Source organism: Varroa destructor, unplaced genomic scaffold (assembly GCF_002443255.2).
Source record: "Varroa destructor unplaced genomic scaffold, Vdes_3.0 BEIS01000003.1, whole genome shotgun sequence".
Classification (NCBI taxonomy): Eukaryota; Metazoa; Arthropoda; class Arachnida; order Mesostigmata; family Varroidae; genus Varroa; species Varroa destructor.
In genome coordinates, this window is record NW_019211456.1 from 15,803,665 (window position 1) to 15,819,542 (window position 15,878).

At 40.3% G+C, this 15,878-nt stretch overlaps 1 long non-coding RNA gene across 1 annotated transcript; it reads left to right on the top strand.

Moving 5' to 3' along the window:
• The first annotated feature begins 882 nt into the window (after window positions 1–882).
• On the top strand, window positions 883–2,802 carry LOC147756579 (uncharacterized). The gene is made up of 2 exons (XR_015324573.1): window positions 883–1,942; window positions 2,696–2,802. It is a non-coding gene; the product is annotated as an uncharacterized LOC147756579 (long non-coding RNA).
• The last annotated feature ends 13,076 nt before the right edge of the window (window positions 2,803–15,878 follow it).

The window sequence follows — 15,878 nt, forward strand, 5'->3', positions numbered from 1 at the left end:
AGATTACAAATTTTCCTAACGTCAGGATTTCATCATAATCCGAACCCTATGTTTTGTTTATAATCGACTTCAGCGTTGAAACCATCATATGCGTAGGTGTAATGTACAATAGCATTATGACATGTTTTCAGCTTGCACTACCTTTGAATATATCCGGTCAATCTATTTTACTTTGGAAAGCTACTTATCGCTCGTCAATCACTTTCACAATAATACCTACAATTTATCTAACTACGTACAGAGATGTACCTCTTCGTTTAATTGTTCAGCAGATATTTGCTAGTAGGATAACAGTAAAAAGTGATACGTGTACAAACATTATTAAAAAACGGTCTTAAACTTAAATAATTACTACTCATGCAAATAGTGGCTTCCACTCTAACAGAGGTTTTTCACGCTCGAATTAAAAATAATTTTAGGTATATAATGCATGGCTCTATAATACGCCCACAGCATCAGGTCTTTGGATAGACACATATAATATAATCATATATATTACTAGTAAGGGTTAGTTTCTGGTGATTTGTTTTTATACGTTGCTCGTGCGCAATTGTTACTCGCAGGCCATCACTATCTAACTCGCCATTCTCGTTACAGACCCACGCACCTACCTTTAGCTATTCTTTCATTTATCACTTTTACATAAGTTTTCCTTTTTAAATATATATGTGTATGTGCATGAATGCGGTCATGTGTAGACCACGGGCCAGTAAGTAATCGATAGTATCTCTAGATTGAATTGTTCGATTATAAAAATGAAATCGTGCCAATTTGCGGTCCCCAGAATTCTCTGACTATTTCTTTGTGTTTGTCGTTTATCCACTGACGCTCCCTTTAATTTTTCCCTTTCGAGTGCATTCTCTTCGGCTTACAGAGCCCCGTTTATCTGTTTCGAACTAGCAGACTTTCTTCAGTCAACCGACAACCGACCTCGGCAGCCGCCAGCGAGACCTCCACAAACGATTTCGCACTCCTACTGGTACTGCGCGAATTGACAGGACCGATGCAAAAACTCCTACGTTGAAATGACTAGACTCCTTTGCGGTGACGATGGCGAAGAGCCAACGCCACTCACCGTAGAGTAATGTAGCCGTGCCTCCTCGAGGTGGGAGGCCGCAAGCGAGAGAGGGGTTTGAACGGTGAGGGAACCAGAGCCTTTGAACGGAAAAAGCCAGGGGAATAGCACGTCGTTTTCAATCGCGGCAACGGCAACCATTATAGCAAACTAGCAGGTTCTTGTGGAGATTCGTAGATGAACCGGTAGAGAGCTCAAGGAAAAGAAGCAAGAGTCGACGAGTGTGGCGAGAAGTTAAAAGAGCAAAGGAGGAAGCTCACAACGGGTGCGGAAAAATCTCCTCACACGTCTTTTGGGTTGTTGCGCACATGTGCTCGCTTGTGCCGTCCCACTAAAAGTGGCATGAAGCCGCCAGACCGCCAGTCGCAGCTTTGCTTGGCACGAGGCCCCGACACGCTTACGTACTATACATATAACAAGTCTCTACGCCGAGTGCTTCTATACCCTGCTAATAGGCCGGTCGACCGACCGGCCGACCGCCCGTCCAACTTGCCGGTGTATGGCAATTAACGGGAAAACGAGCGGGAACTGCAGCAGACGCTAGAGTACAGCATGATAGAATAGTACTCCCCCTATCCCACCCCGTATCCTTCTTGCCGCACCAACAGAAACCATGAGACATATGTTATGCCCTGGAACATTGGCACCATCACGCAGCAAACGATCGACCGGAAAGCAAACAACGCAGAGAGCTTTTACAAGACCGGGAGTCCTAACGCATGCAAGCATGGCCAACAAAAGAGTTAAGATGACTCTACTGTTACGTAAAACGCACACGAAAAGCAAAGCGACAGGATGACTAGTCGGTAATCGTTTTCGATGTAACAGATGACGAAGACTAGACGAGATAGAGACTTCGTAAATACGGTGAGGTGGTAAATATGCACTAGCACATAGCCGTTCACCGGTTATAATGACAACAACGTCACAAATATAAGATACGCCACGCAAGACAACGGCTTATCGTTCCTCTGCTGCCTATCTTGATGCTATTGTAGTTAGCATTTCGTGGTTTATTATCAGCCTGATTATGATGCCATGAGGCAGTAGCAACAAAGTCGATAAAGCAGTGCATAAGGGCAGCTATACATGCTTTAACCAGGCCAGCGCGCCCTAATGTACGGATGTCAAATAAAAGCGCTTCCGGCTTTGTTCCCAGAGCATTCATAAAATTTTAGGAATTGTTCTTTTGTTGCTCATCGCACGGTATACGGGAAAGGAATATTGTATACGCTGGCTGCATTTTTGTTTGTGCGCCCTACATACATCTATCTGTGCAGGCCGTAAGAATGGGCCCCTAGTGATTATGATAAATATTGAGAATATATGAATTGTGACCCCGATAATGATGGCGTCTATGATGGGCATCCCTCTTGTTGTAAAGCAATCCATTCTAGAGTTTCGTGTGCATTCAGTATATATGCTCTACTCACATCTGACCTTGTTTTCTTTTTTCGTCATCGTTACAAGACATTACCAAGATGCCTTTTCGCATACTGGCTCCAAGAGCTCCAAGAGATATTGCATTTTGTCAGGGTCGCATCACGATTATCTTAGTGATTGATTCCATTGTTTTTCCTTATGCAGCAATAATGTGTATGGATATTCGTTGAATTTCAGAAGCGCTGAATTGTCTGATGGTGTCATCACAAAAATAGCTCAACGAAGGGATTATTAAAATTGATTGTAAATGTAGAAGAAACTAATAAAGCGTTGATTAATCTCAACTATGAAGCTATATAGGTAAAGCATACATACATACTGAATATCTTGAGGGTGTAAACACGTATTTTGTACGAAATTTGTTGATCGTGTAAGCATACTTCAGGGTAGAACACTTAGAGTACACTGACGGACCTAGCTAAGGCCTTCGAGGCATATCGAAACGACACTTGGAAAAAAAAGACCTTCGTCGCATCCGAAACGTCTGGTGTTGTTTTTTATATTATATTAGGCTTAGCATTGAAAGTGTCGTTTTGCGTAATCTCAATTCAATGGCTGATATAAATATAGATATCACAGTAAAACAGAGGACCATCTTTTTAAATTGTTTTGATGCGGAAGAAGCTATACACCAGTTTTAAGCTCCTTTTGCGTAAATAATTGTCTAAAGATTTTAATGCAATTTAATGCAGTTCTTCTTTAGTTTATCTGCTACTCCTGGCGAAATAAATACAATCGTAGCCGGCTGTAAGCTCCACTCTTTACTCATAATGGTTTACTCCTTACTATTAGAATATGGGTTTTTTCTAACCATTATTTTATACGTACAAAGGGAAGTTTAATGTTTCGTGATTTACACATCCCGTGCTTTCCAGCCAACTAAACTCAATTAGCAGAGAAAATTTAAATGAGCTACATTGTATCTCTTAGTCATTGGCTGCAAAAACAAATCTATCAATAGAGAAATAAATGATCTAGACGCTTTAGAGCACAGTCACCTAGAAATAGACGTAGTCACATACAAATTTCGAAAGTAATCCAAAATGATTCACGACATGTTTTAGCTAGCAAAAGCCACTATAGTCAGATCTCCAGTATTTGCCCGCGTTGTATCTGTCTCTATTATATGAAAGACGATATATACTGAGGCGTTTGCACCGATCGAGTACTTCGAAGTACCACCAGATACGGAAAAAGGCAAACAGAAGCTTCAAAAAGCGAATCCAGTGGTGTCGAAACGTATTTCTGGGGGCCTCAAGACTCTCTTTTTTCCTGTAATGTCATACCTTAACTTGTAGTTAGGAAAGCGCCGCCCTTTACCTATTTAATCTTGTATATACATTCATTTTGGATTATTTACGCAAAGGTCAAAAACAACCGATTCAGTGTGACACGTTCCTCTATCCAATGAACAACCCGGTGGCGCGGAATTTCCATACAACTCAAGTGAACAGAGAAATAGATAGATTAGCTCTCTAAAGGACACCGTTTCGCTGCGTTGAAAAACGCACAGATTAACATGATCAGTAAAAAAACACGCGAAAATACGCGTAGAGGCTATCTTGGAATCTAGGAGGCTTAAGTTTGATCATGACGGGAGGCCCGACGGAGTCGCCATATTACTGTGTTCATTTGATAAACGTTGACTTAATGTATAACTTGCAGCAGCCGCAACGTGGCAGGTCATAGTTAAGTTGGGATAAGTGAAGCAACATGTAGATTTTAAAAATAATGCAAGTAGGTTGGATATCATGAAAATATTTGTCTAAACTTAAAGCTGATTGCAATTAGGCCTTGCTTGTAAAGGAATATATCATTAAAAATCTCGTCAAACTTAGATATATGACTGTAGAGCCTCGTAAGGTGAACCGCTGTTATAGTTTTTAGTGTTATCAGGCATATATACTGCTATAATTAAGGCTATGGAATGAGGGCTCGCTGAATCTTTAGTACATCGCTATAGCGTGATCGTAATACAATCGGTTGTGTTTAGAGGGATATTTATTTCCTGCCTTTAAGTGGGAAAACTTAGAAAAGCGTTTTAAAACGCGATATAGAGCGGCCTACAGATAAAGGTATTTATGCTTATATACTTGCGCTGCAACCTATGAATTCAACTAAATACAACTTTTTTATTCGTTTTTATTTTCATAATTATCATGTCAGCAAAATATAAGTTAGTTCGTTATATTAGAGTTGCATTTAGAGATGCAACTAAAATAGATCACCAGAACTGATCTCTAATGCAGAAAAGACAAGTGCTGCTAACCATTTCCGAAAACGCGTACGTACATGGGTCGACGAATAATATAAAGCTAGGACAATATAGTTGGAAGTGCTCAATGGAGGGACAAGTTAGTCAGGCCAACAATATTTCTATGTAAGTGACCTGCCGATTATCGGACCCTGCCGAGCTTTCGATTTACCTTACCTCATTTCACTATCCCGGATTTAGGGACGGTAGTTAGAAGGGCAAGCGAAACAGGAAAAAGGGCACTTCTCAGACCTGCTGAGTGAGTGATTAATAATTCAATAATAGGCCAGGAGTTGCTTGTTACAGGCCACGGACACTGCGTGGTGCGGTTGAAACAAAGGAACTAGGCACATTGCTGTCCCCAACCCAGAAAGAGAAGCTTAAAGAAGAAGAGAAACAAAACTAAAAAAATTGATAATAAAGAAAAAAGAAACTTATTTTCTCCAAGGCTTGGCCGGAACCAAGTTTTACCTGGTTCGTTCGTCGAATTCACGGGCCTATTAGTCCCTGTTATGCTAAAACAGGGTTTTTCGTTAATACCGATAGAAACTTAAAACTTCAGACGTGAGTGTGGTTTCAATTCTGAGTGTAGACATAAACAAACGTGTCGGCGGGCTGGTAGTACAACCTGCTCAAATAAATAGGGTAGCATTTTAGTATAGTTACATAGTTTCTTGGAAAGTTACTGGGTTTTAAAGTAAACAAAAAGAGAATGAGGAGAAGATAGGTACGCAAGAAGCCAATCCATGTCTAGGTAGGAGCCTGCAAACCGGTCGTGTTTTAGCTTAAACCTTAAGGCTTTCCGAGTAAACTGAAATAAGGAACAATTTTTTTACGATCTCACTCTCTCTCTCTCTCTCTCTCTCTCTCTATGTTTCAAGTCATAGCCGTTAGGCATTTTATCAGACAGCTCGCTCCTAGCACAAACAAAGTGTGTCTATGTCTGGACTCGATCCTAGATCACACACAAGTACGTTACCCATTAAGCTATCACGGAGACATCCGTTTGGGGCCACACGCTTCTCACGCACAGTATTTGGGCGCTCAAAGTACCTATTTTACGCTAAGTAAACCTATCTGAAAATACTATACTTACGTTATTCTTTACTCTTTATTGCAGCGAGCCTTAGCTAAGTACTAACAAAAACTATATAGCATCCTTCGTAGAGAATATTGCGAAAGCGTCGAATGAAGGTTGTTGTCCTAGTAAAGTAACAGTGGTACCAAAAATGGACCTATTCAAGGCTCCGGCGACGAGATGACAAAAACCTCGTAAACGCCTCTTTATCCCAGTTGGATTAGTTAAACAGCGGAGAGATCTGTTGAAAAGTTAAACAGACGTTCAGCTGTATTATGTGTTTGTCACGTTTGTCCGTTTTATGAACACCAAATTCTCGTCCTATGGAGATTTCATCATAGCGCCACAGAGGTATGGTAAGTGGCAATAGGGTACGAAGCAACTAGAGCATAGCTGCGGTGGTTGGCCGTAAGTTAAAAGTGAGGGCAACTCTCATGAAAGAGTGTAACATTGCACCTACTTTCTACAGGCTGACGACGTTGCTGCAAAAATAGTCAAATGAAAAGAATTTCAAATTATCTGTTTTAGTCACCGACTAAATACCCGAGCAGCCCACGATGCGCTATCGAAAAAAAAAGGAAAGGAAAATAAAAGACGTAGAAGCGAGCCGTGGGCGAAAACTGGAAGGTACGTGTAAGACGAAAGCCTGTCAACGAAACGTATAGACGCAAACAGAAAAATGTGAACGTTTTGAAGTGGAGAAAATCGCAGTGTGTCTGGGAAGCTCTCGGTGGGTGCACATTCGACCGAGGTGATCGAGCATGCTAGTCATCGTAAATCACGATCGAGGAATGCCCGAATCCAGGCAGTTTCAAAAAAAAAAACAAAGCAGCCTGCCGTCGAAGCTTCTGACAAGTCTTATAAATAGCAAAAGCAACGTTATTGTTACTGATCACTGCTCGTTGTTCGTGATGATGCATGCGATGGATCTGTACAGCATGGCTAGCTCTGGAACATCGTAGTATCGGTAATAAAGCCAAGAACAAGCCGAGAGGAAACGTTGGTGAAAAAAACCGCGACACCAATAGATCGAAGATTGGAAACCATTACAGTTTGTAGTGAACATAGTAGTAATACGGCCAGGGGGGTCAACGCTGGAGAACGACTTCGAGCGTAAAGAAGGGGAGGTGGCGGTCAGATAGAGAGAGGGAGAGAAGAAAGGGGGGGGGGGCGAGCAAAGAAACTCGGAACTGTCGTGAATCTGGTGTAGCAGTGTAAAGGCGTAAACTGGCTGGTGATATATTGCCGCGCGTACCAACTGTGTTTTGATTGTCCGAAAACCCAAAATATCGAGGAACTAGGGAACGAGTAAGCGTCATCGCATTGTTTTTCGGAGCGACAGCAACACGAGGAGTAATTAACCGAGACGCAGATATAATCAGGTGTTTCGAAGTTATTCGAAGCGTTAACATCTACTATTTAGGTCGTAACAAACAGACCGAATTATCAACTACTGACGGAGGATTTCGATCTGTGTCTCGATGCCCTGGAGTTATCTTCTGTACCATCAGGCGAAAAAAATAACTTCAACAAATTAAACCAGATATTGGCAGCATAGCCGAAAAACGTCAATGCGTTAAAACTATTTAAAAGGCGAGACAGCTAGTATTAAACGATAAATCAAAGCTTTAAAATTTCTACGGAAAGCTCTGTGTATCAAGGTAATAGCTATATTTGATCAGGCATAAGTCCTGCTAGAGTAATGTGCTGGCAAATAATTTCATTTATGATACAATGTTGAGAAAAAGCATATTGTAGTGATGAGATGTTGTATCTTTACACATCTTTCGTTTACACATTGTTTTTAGTAACAAGACCGCCGTGGAATCTGACATTTCCACTGATGTCTTCACTAGTATATAAGTCTATTCAGGTTTCTTTAATTGAAAGTGTTCCTAGACCTTGACCGACGCTCGACCAAAAACGTTTAACAGGTTTATAAGTTTCTTAAGAATTACTGCAGCTTCCCTTTTCTATAAGAAGCCTCATTTCTGTTGCCAAACGATAGATAATCTGATTTCTAAGGCGAAGGCTGACACTGCTCACAAAGTTCACACCTTCCATATTTTTCCTACATGCGCCTTGGGTATCTCTGGCCTAAATAAATGTTGTTAGCTTTACATCCGGTACTCACGTGATACAGATTGCTGATTCCTAATACAAAACATACTGAGTCCATGCCCGGCTTCGAACCTGGGCCACCATATATTTATTTGCTAGCTTAGTAGATAGACAGTTTAATATTTTGGGGACTCCAGTTGTAAGTAAAACAGCCGTACTGGGACATATTTTGAAGTGCATAATATTATGTAGTTTGTAAAAATAAATTGATTTCTAGTTAGTTAGTTAGTTAGTTAGTTACTCTTTGTAAAGCAGCACCCTTGCAGGTGACAGAAAGATTAATCCATTAGCACCTATTTATTTGGTTCCTAAAAGGTCTGCGGTACTGTGATGCTCTTGGGAATTAGGGCTACATTGTGAAAGACTAGAGTATCGATAGGTCTGGCCGATAACGTATCTACTTACGGCTAGAGCTGTCAAGCGAGTATGCATATAGAGCATATAGAGTTCAGAAGTGTTCTGGGGTGGACAAATGAAACACATATGCAAAGTGAAGCTCTCAAATTGAGGAAAAATTCAGTGGTATGTTCATCGTAACGGTATGCATTAACTAAGGCCAAGCAAAACCCTGCTTTTTTTTTGTTATGGCAGACAACAGCGCGTCGTTTTTATGATTTAAACAAAGATTACCTATTGTCTAATTTTTTTTTTTGCCCGGAATCAACGATCTAGGTTATTGCCAGTTTCATGCGGTCTCTAAAAAGCGCAAGGAAGATTCTCATGAGAAAAATTGGAAGGCCTTTAATAGCGTTTAGATTTAAAGGGCGTTTTGGAAAAGAGAATATCAATTGTAGACTAGATGGTCCAAATAACGATTCGTTTCTTTTTGACACTTCTTGGTCGTTTTAGGCCTTTGCATTTTTAAAGCCTTTGGCCTGCCATTGGTCCAAAATTGAATCCCGCTATAATCTATTATATATCGCATATTTTAATAATGCTCTACCGAGTTTGAATTTACTAATATCGCATCACGCAAAATTACTGTTAGAAAGTTACTTAGTGATTAAAGAAAGGACATTTTAAAGATGGCTAGTAAACGGTTCGCTGTAATAGCTTGACTAGTGGTTGTATTAGATAAATAGCACTGCCAGGAATGACCCCTTTGGCACGTGCAAAAGAGAGCCATTTGTAATATTTGCTCTTTCGTTTAGATAGAGTCTTAAAAACACAGCATATAATAAATAACGTTCCGCTTTATGCATATATCTAGTATAAGTTGAGGTTATAAAAACCTTTTCAATCAGCTTTCGTTTCCAATACTGTCACTATTCTTATTGTGGGTTCAGCAAAATCCAGTGTTTATGGCCTGGCCGTTTTCATCTAATATTTCCATTGTGTTGTTTTTTTTTTTCTCAAGAAGCAATGTGTCTTCACACACTTTCTGTCACCGGTTTCCTCTCTAGGAAAGATAAAATGTTACTCGTCACTGTTGGTCGACTCTTATTTTCTTTACCTTCAGGTCAATAATATCCAGCTGTAGCAACACCGCAATGACCCTACCGTCTCCAAATGTACCTTCGACCGACTCGTTTGACCCTTATCCAGCTACGTCAAGCATTGTCTGCTCCGCCTTACCTCGTTTTGTGTAACTGTTACGTAGCAACCGTACATAGCTACTACTAGCATAGGCCTCATGGGCCGGTCAAATTGTGTGCTTCGTCTTTGGCGCAAAAACTCCGTCCAACGCGGATCGTCTAAGGTCTCCGTGTTGAGTTGGTTGCCCAGCTATCGCTCAGCTTCGTTCAATAAAATTGTTTTTTTTTAGAGAAATTTGCTATTCGCTATTATGGTGGCGGTGTTTTGGCGACCCCCCCCAGCGCCAGACGCTTGAGTCTTTGCCGACCAGTCACTGACCGAGAAGGTTTGGAGGGGGTCTCTTCGAGGGATAGACTCTTCAAAGTAAACGGTTTGCGAAGCTAACAGCGAGCCTGGCAGCAGATGACAGCGAAACCAGACTGTTGCTGTTACCCCGGTTGTTGATGACAACGTAGTCGAGTTTTATCGCATGAGAATGAACAGAGGAACGGGCAAGCGCTGTGAATCATAGAGAAGAATCTCAAGAGGATGGACAACCAAGACCAGTGCCATTAGCAGTAGCACGAAGGAACAAATGGATAATTTAATTTAATCTCATTTTCACTACACCCAACAGCCATCGTCATCCGCGGGCCCTATGCCCGCCTTTACCCCTGCTATTCTTGCTGTTACTGAAACTTCGGGCAGCGCCGGCGCTTCCGTCACGGAGCTGGGTAGCGGTAGTTTTGCTCTGTCTTATTTAGGTCCATTGTAACTACCTTGAACAAACCAGTCTGGGATGGGGGCTAAAAGAGCCGATAAAAAAGATCATTCGATGATTCTTTTGCGGGATCAAGAATTGTGGGAGAAAGAGAAGAGCGAGTGCGGACGAGAAAAGATAGTCGCGTTGAAGTTTCCTTTTTTTCGACGTGCGTCACGTCTGAGTAATTCGGGCCAGAAATGAGATAGAGCTAAAAAGATGTGACAGCGGCTAAATTATGATTTATAAACACTTGAGGCGTGCCAAGAGTTGAGATTAATCCTATTAACATGTTCATGTAGGTTTATCTAGGCTATTATGATGTTATTGAAGCAACAGATAGATGTGTGTCGTCGTTTATGTTTACAGAAAACATATCAAGTACTAAAACAGCTTGTTTTAATAAAAGTTTAAGTCTTCGAGACAAACATATTTCAACATAATATTTTTTCGGCTTCGCTTTCAACCCTGCTGTACTTCGATAGGTTCCTGCCATCTTGTGACACGATGTGCGTCTCCTTTATCATGAAGGAATACAAGAAAGGGACAGGAACGCAACAAAAAGTATACTGTATAGTTAATTACTCTCTAATTGTTGTCCCATTACGACTTCTTCCAGTAACTATTTATATTATGAAAAGCAAAATGCACACCTTCAATTCAAAATCATTTTAGAAATGTATAGCTTCGAAAGATATGTCCCTTACAGCTTGCTCTGCATTCTATATAACTAGAGCATAGTTACTAGGTATCATGAATATACACGACGTACTTTTTTACGGCTTCGGTATAGCCATAATTATACTAGACATAATGAATCTAATCTATGGGCATAATTTGAATATATTTAGATGTTGCGTATTTTTCATGTACGTCTCATTATCCGTATATAGTTAAAACAAGCCATTTTCCCTAAGTATTTAGATGGCACATATTATGGTAGCTAGTCCATCCAAAAAGTTATGGTTGTATTCTATCAGATAATATTACACATTGTTATTAGCTATTTTAATTTAATCTAAAACAATGTCTCTATCTGTAGATTCCGATTGTCCTCACTTCCTAAGCAACCAAATCAAATTCAAGGTAGGAGAAAAATGCGCTTGACAGCCACTCAGACCGGCCGAAAATCGGCTGGCAACAACTATAATTTAAAAGGGGCTCTCTGGATGGAGCAAAATAAGCTACAATGCAAAACAAGAAGATTTCGTCGCTTGAAAGCTAGGACCGACGATATACACAACAATAGGAAAAGTAGGACCAATATAAAGTGCCGCTATATACCCTTTTGTCGACTTGCATCAATATAAATGTTGCTATTGTAGTTCCTTTTCGAAACGACTGCTACTCTTCCAACGTCTCCCGTCCTCAGTGTGACGTTTTCCGTGTACTCGTTTATCGCAGTGGTTATCACAGTCGCTATCTCCTGGTAAGCAAGCATCCTGGCCTCGATGTCTTTAGAAACCAGTTAAACGGACCTGAGCACAAGGCAAGCCCACCCAACACAGCGCGTTGACGATCGACACTGCTGAAAACAAGCGAACAGCTCTCCGACATCGGACCATTGGGAAGTATTAAGATGGGCAGAAAACCCGTCGTGGCCGTTTTACTTTGTAGACGAGCAGCAGGCACCAGATATCTGAGATGCCTCACTTGGCTGATGTATAACAACCTATACAATGGTGGAAAATGCGTCGTTGGTATTAAAACGTTTTTCTTTGAAAAACGAATTAGCATTATAACTACTGCATTGTTATGCAGTCATATAAGGCTTAAAGAGGATATGGAAAAATCTTGCCACCCTAGCAAGTTATTTAACATTGTATAAAAGTTCAGCTCTTATAATTGAAGTGATGAGAAAATGGTCTAGTCGGTTAGCAGTAAAGTGAAGTAATATGTAAAAGGTGGTTACATAGGTCTGTGAATCATCATCACAGCAGCAGTACATTTGAAAAGTTAGTTTGATCACAGGCGAGAGCTGCTTAAAGCAAGAACATCGCGTTTACGCATAATTTATTTATTAACTCTGTTTATTTTGGAAACCTGTGAATGTTTCCGCTTTTCTTTGAGTTAAGGAAAGCCTATTCCAGGCTATAGCAGCAAAGATTTTCAAACCTCGTAGCGCATGCGTCGTATTTCTATGAGAAATTACAAGAAGTTTGCGTTTTAGAGGCTTCGGGTGAGATAATTAACAAGATACCAATCTAGGCTTTTGCCTACCAAACTATTCAAATACGTTAGCAGTTTACTTTATACACGTCAGACTTCTCTATGCTATCGAACTTTACATGCACCACCGGTTCGATCTATGGAGCTTGACAAATATGTGTTAAATGCGTTTCTCAGATGTCCTCTGAAAAATTTGAGATCTTCAGGTAAGTGGGTTCGAAGACCCCCAAAACACTTACATTGTAGCCCTCGCCATCGAGATTTACGGATGATTCCCTTATGAGTTATTTGTCTGTGAGATATCTTAGGGCTCTATTTGAAATAGCGTAGCAGTCTTGCAAGCTCGAGTTCCATGTTTCGATAAAACATATATTTCCTATTATACAGAGATTCATTGAAATACTATTTAGAGAGAAAATCTCCAAGCTAACTTTTTGTCCATTACTGTAAAGACAATTTTTATTTCAGGAAAGAACTGAAAAACATCCAGCTTTTATCCTCCCTCATCCTGCCGTTTGTTGCAATAATTCTATTGTAATCGAACAGTTAACTCATTTCTATCTTACACAAGGCAAATTTAACCATTGTAATTCCCCCAAGTGATACTTAGTAAATCGATTTAACAGGATAACGGGAATAATCTTATACAGTTGAAGTAACGTTGGACAGACTATAGGTAAACGCTTATAACCGACTGTTATATTCAGAAGCATCTCTTGGCTTTTCATTGCTTTTCTCTTTCATTCTGCTTTTTTTTTTGCCAAATGGTCATAAATTTTCCTACGAACTAGCAGAGGAATTTTTCCTTTTGCTAGCAGCGCCGCGTATTTCCATGGCAATTGGTTGAACGATACTTTTCCCTGTTGTCCCCAAGTGTATTCGTTTCTCTTCTTTTCGCAGTACAGCATAAGCGGTTCCTTAGTTGCACGAATCCTCATAAGCACGATAAGCAGACAAGCAAGTCATTGTGTCCCTCGCGAATGTTAGGATCCGTCGATAGTGCTAGACCATAACCGTCGTCGTGCCGACAGAGAGCCTAGGGACCTCTTCTATGTGACCGGAATCTGGGCTGATTGCATAGCCTGCTATATGCCGTCGTTTACTACGGAATGTTAGGAATGACGTCCCTTGTTACAGCGCAGAGATTTGCCACGAGTGGCAATTAATATAAAAAAAAAAAAAAGAAAAAAAAAGCCTGTAATCGCTAGCCTCGGTCTAACGATAGCTGTGGGAACTATTCGGGTGTACTTCGAAGATAAGACAAAGGCTAACGCGACAATGATTGAGTTGATAACGAGCATGAAACACATTGTGCCGCTTCAGATTTGCATTGGGTAATTGCTTGTGTCTATACAAATGCAGCGAATTGTGCGTCTCATTTCGTCATTGCCATGCATACGTCTATAATAGTTCGCAAAAGTAAACTCAATGAGGCTGTCCCATTGATGACTTCGCTTTGAAGGCATTGCATCGCTACGTTCAATAAAGGGTCCCTGTATTTCGTTGAGGTGTACTGTTCCTCGTATTGTCTAACGACAACGCAGAAATGAACGACATGACCCTAAAGGGAAATTATATAATTGATTTGCAACCGCACATAAAGGTACAAATACGGTTTTCAATAAACCTTGAGACCTTAGTTGACTCCCGGCGTAATACCAAACTCTACGCAGAATCTTTCAGCAGCACTATAAATAAATCTAGCCCAACAGAAGCGACGCAAATAATTTATAAGTATTTTTGGCAATGCCACTTCAAACATAGCATTTCGACACAACACTATATTGGTAATATTTGCTGGAACCTTCACTTCGAAGTTTTACGACTCTCACATTCTGCTCCTACGGTATATGCTTCGCCTATATCGATACCGGCGGCAAACAATATCAACTCTCTCGAATTCAAGGAGGATACTTCGTCAATGTTTATATAGTTTTCTATGCTGTTTGAAGAAACCTTATGAAACTCTGCCTTGTTTTGCTCTGTACCTAAAAATACGAGAAGAGTGCGTCTATTTGCAGCCACTACCATAGATTTTTCACCTGCGGTCTTTTAGTGTCTGTAATTTCTGCTATAAACCTCACTTTAAAATCTATTATTTTCTTTTTATCTTTAACATCGTTAGTCATTGCGACTTGTTCCCTTACATATATAATAAAAAGGAGGAGCATTAGCCTTCGAGGAACCAGAACATATACTTCGTTTAGCTTAATAACCCTCTGTGGCCTAGTGGCTAAAACCACATAGGAGGACAAAGCACTCGAGGAAAAGACTAGGTGCAGCTACTCCATAAATAAGGTCAGCGTCAATGTTCAACACATAATAGCATACTTTCTTGACAAATTTACAAGCACACAAGGCCATAATAATTTGTGTGCACCTACACTGCGAAATTACAACCGGAAACGCTATGATACTAATTCGTCGGCTCGGCCGCTTATACCATCCTGCTGGGCCATAGAATGTCTTTCCATGTAAATATTCAAATTGGCACACTATATTAGGATAACCCTGAAGTACTTATGTTATGTGTTTCTGAACATTTTTGTAAAGCAATGGTAGCGCTTCATAGCAACATATTAAGAACAGCCGTGCGTAGAATGCAGACCGTATCCGTACGTCTGGAACGATCATGCTCTATGTAAGCAATGCTCATTTTGCCCAAGCTATTTAATTTACTGTGTAATTTCATAGCGTCGCCCTTATTGAGAATACCACCATAGTGATTATCTAGTATTTATTAAGAGCTATTCGTTTAGTCTAGCATAGTAACGGAGAGAGAGAGGTGAGTTTTCGCATGACACCGAGCTAATGGAGAACTCAACTCATTAACAGTTTCCTATCATCAAAATTTTGTCAGGCATATCGGGGAAAGTAATAAGTATTAAATATCTAGTTATCTCTTTCTTAACACTTTTTGTCCGGATCACTGATAATGAATTGGCGAAGAGGCTCTGGGTTTGTAGTACTATTTAAATATCATTATCTGCCAATATGCTTCATAGAATGGGAAAGTACCCAGATGTTATCCTTCTTGTTCTCCTGATATCCATCTGACTTCTATGCAACACGTTCTCAAGGATTTCCTAGTAAAAGAAATGTATGCGCACATGTCTATTATATCGTATTCTTATTATTTTTCAACGTAAATCTTTTACGATTGGGGCAAATGTAAGCTTCAAGTGAAAAAAAAAAGACATATGTTTGCAATTTGAAAGATAGCTCATGCTCTAAATAAACTTTTTTTTTAATCTGTAGGCCTGCTTTTCAAAACTATAAATGTATATAGTTTACTTTCACAAGCCGACATATCCTCTGCTCTGCGGTTTCAACTGTGCAGATCTATGGAGTTTCATTGTTCCACTAGGCGTCAAGTACTCGTCACACTAGGCTCATTACTTGTAGAATCATGTGTTTGCTCGTATCAATATCGCTGGTGAAACCGTAAAACGTCCCTATGTAA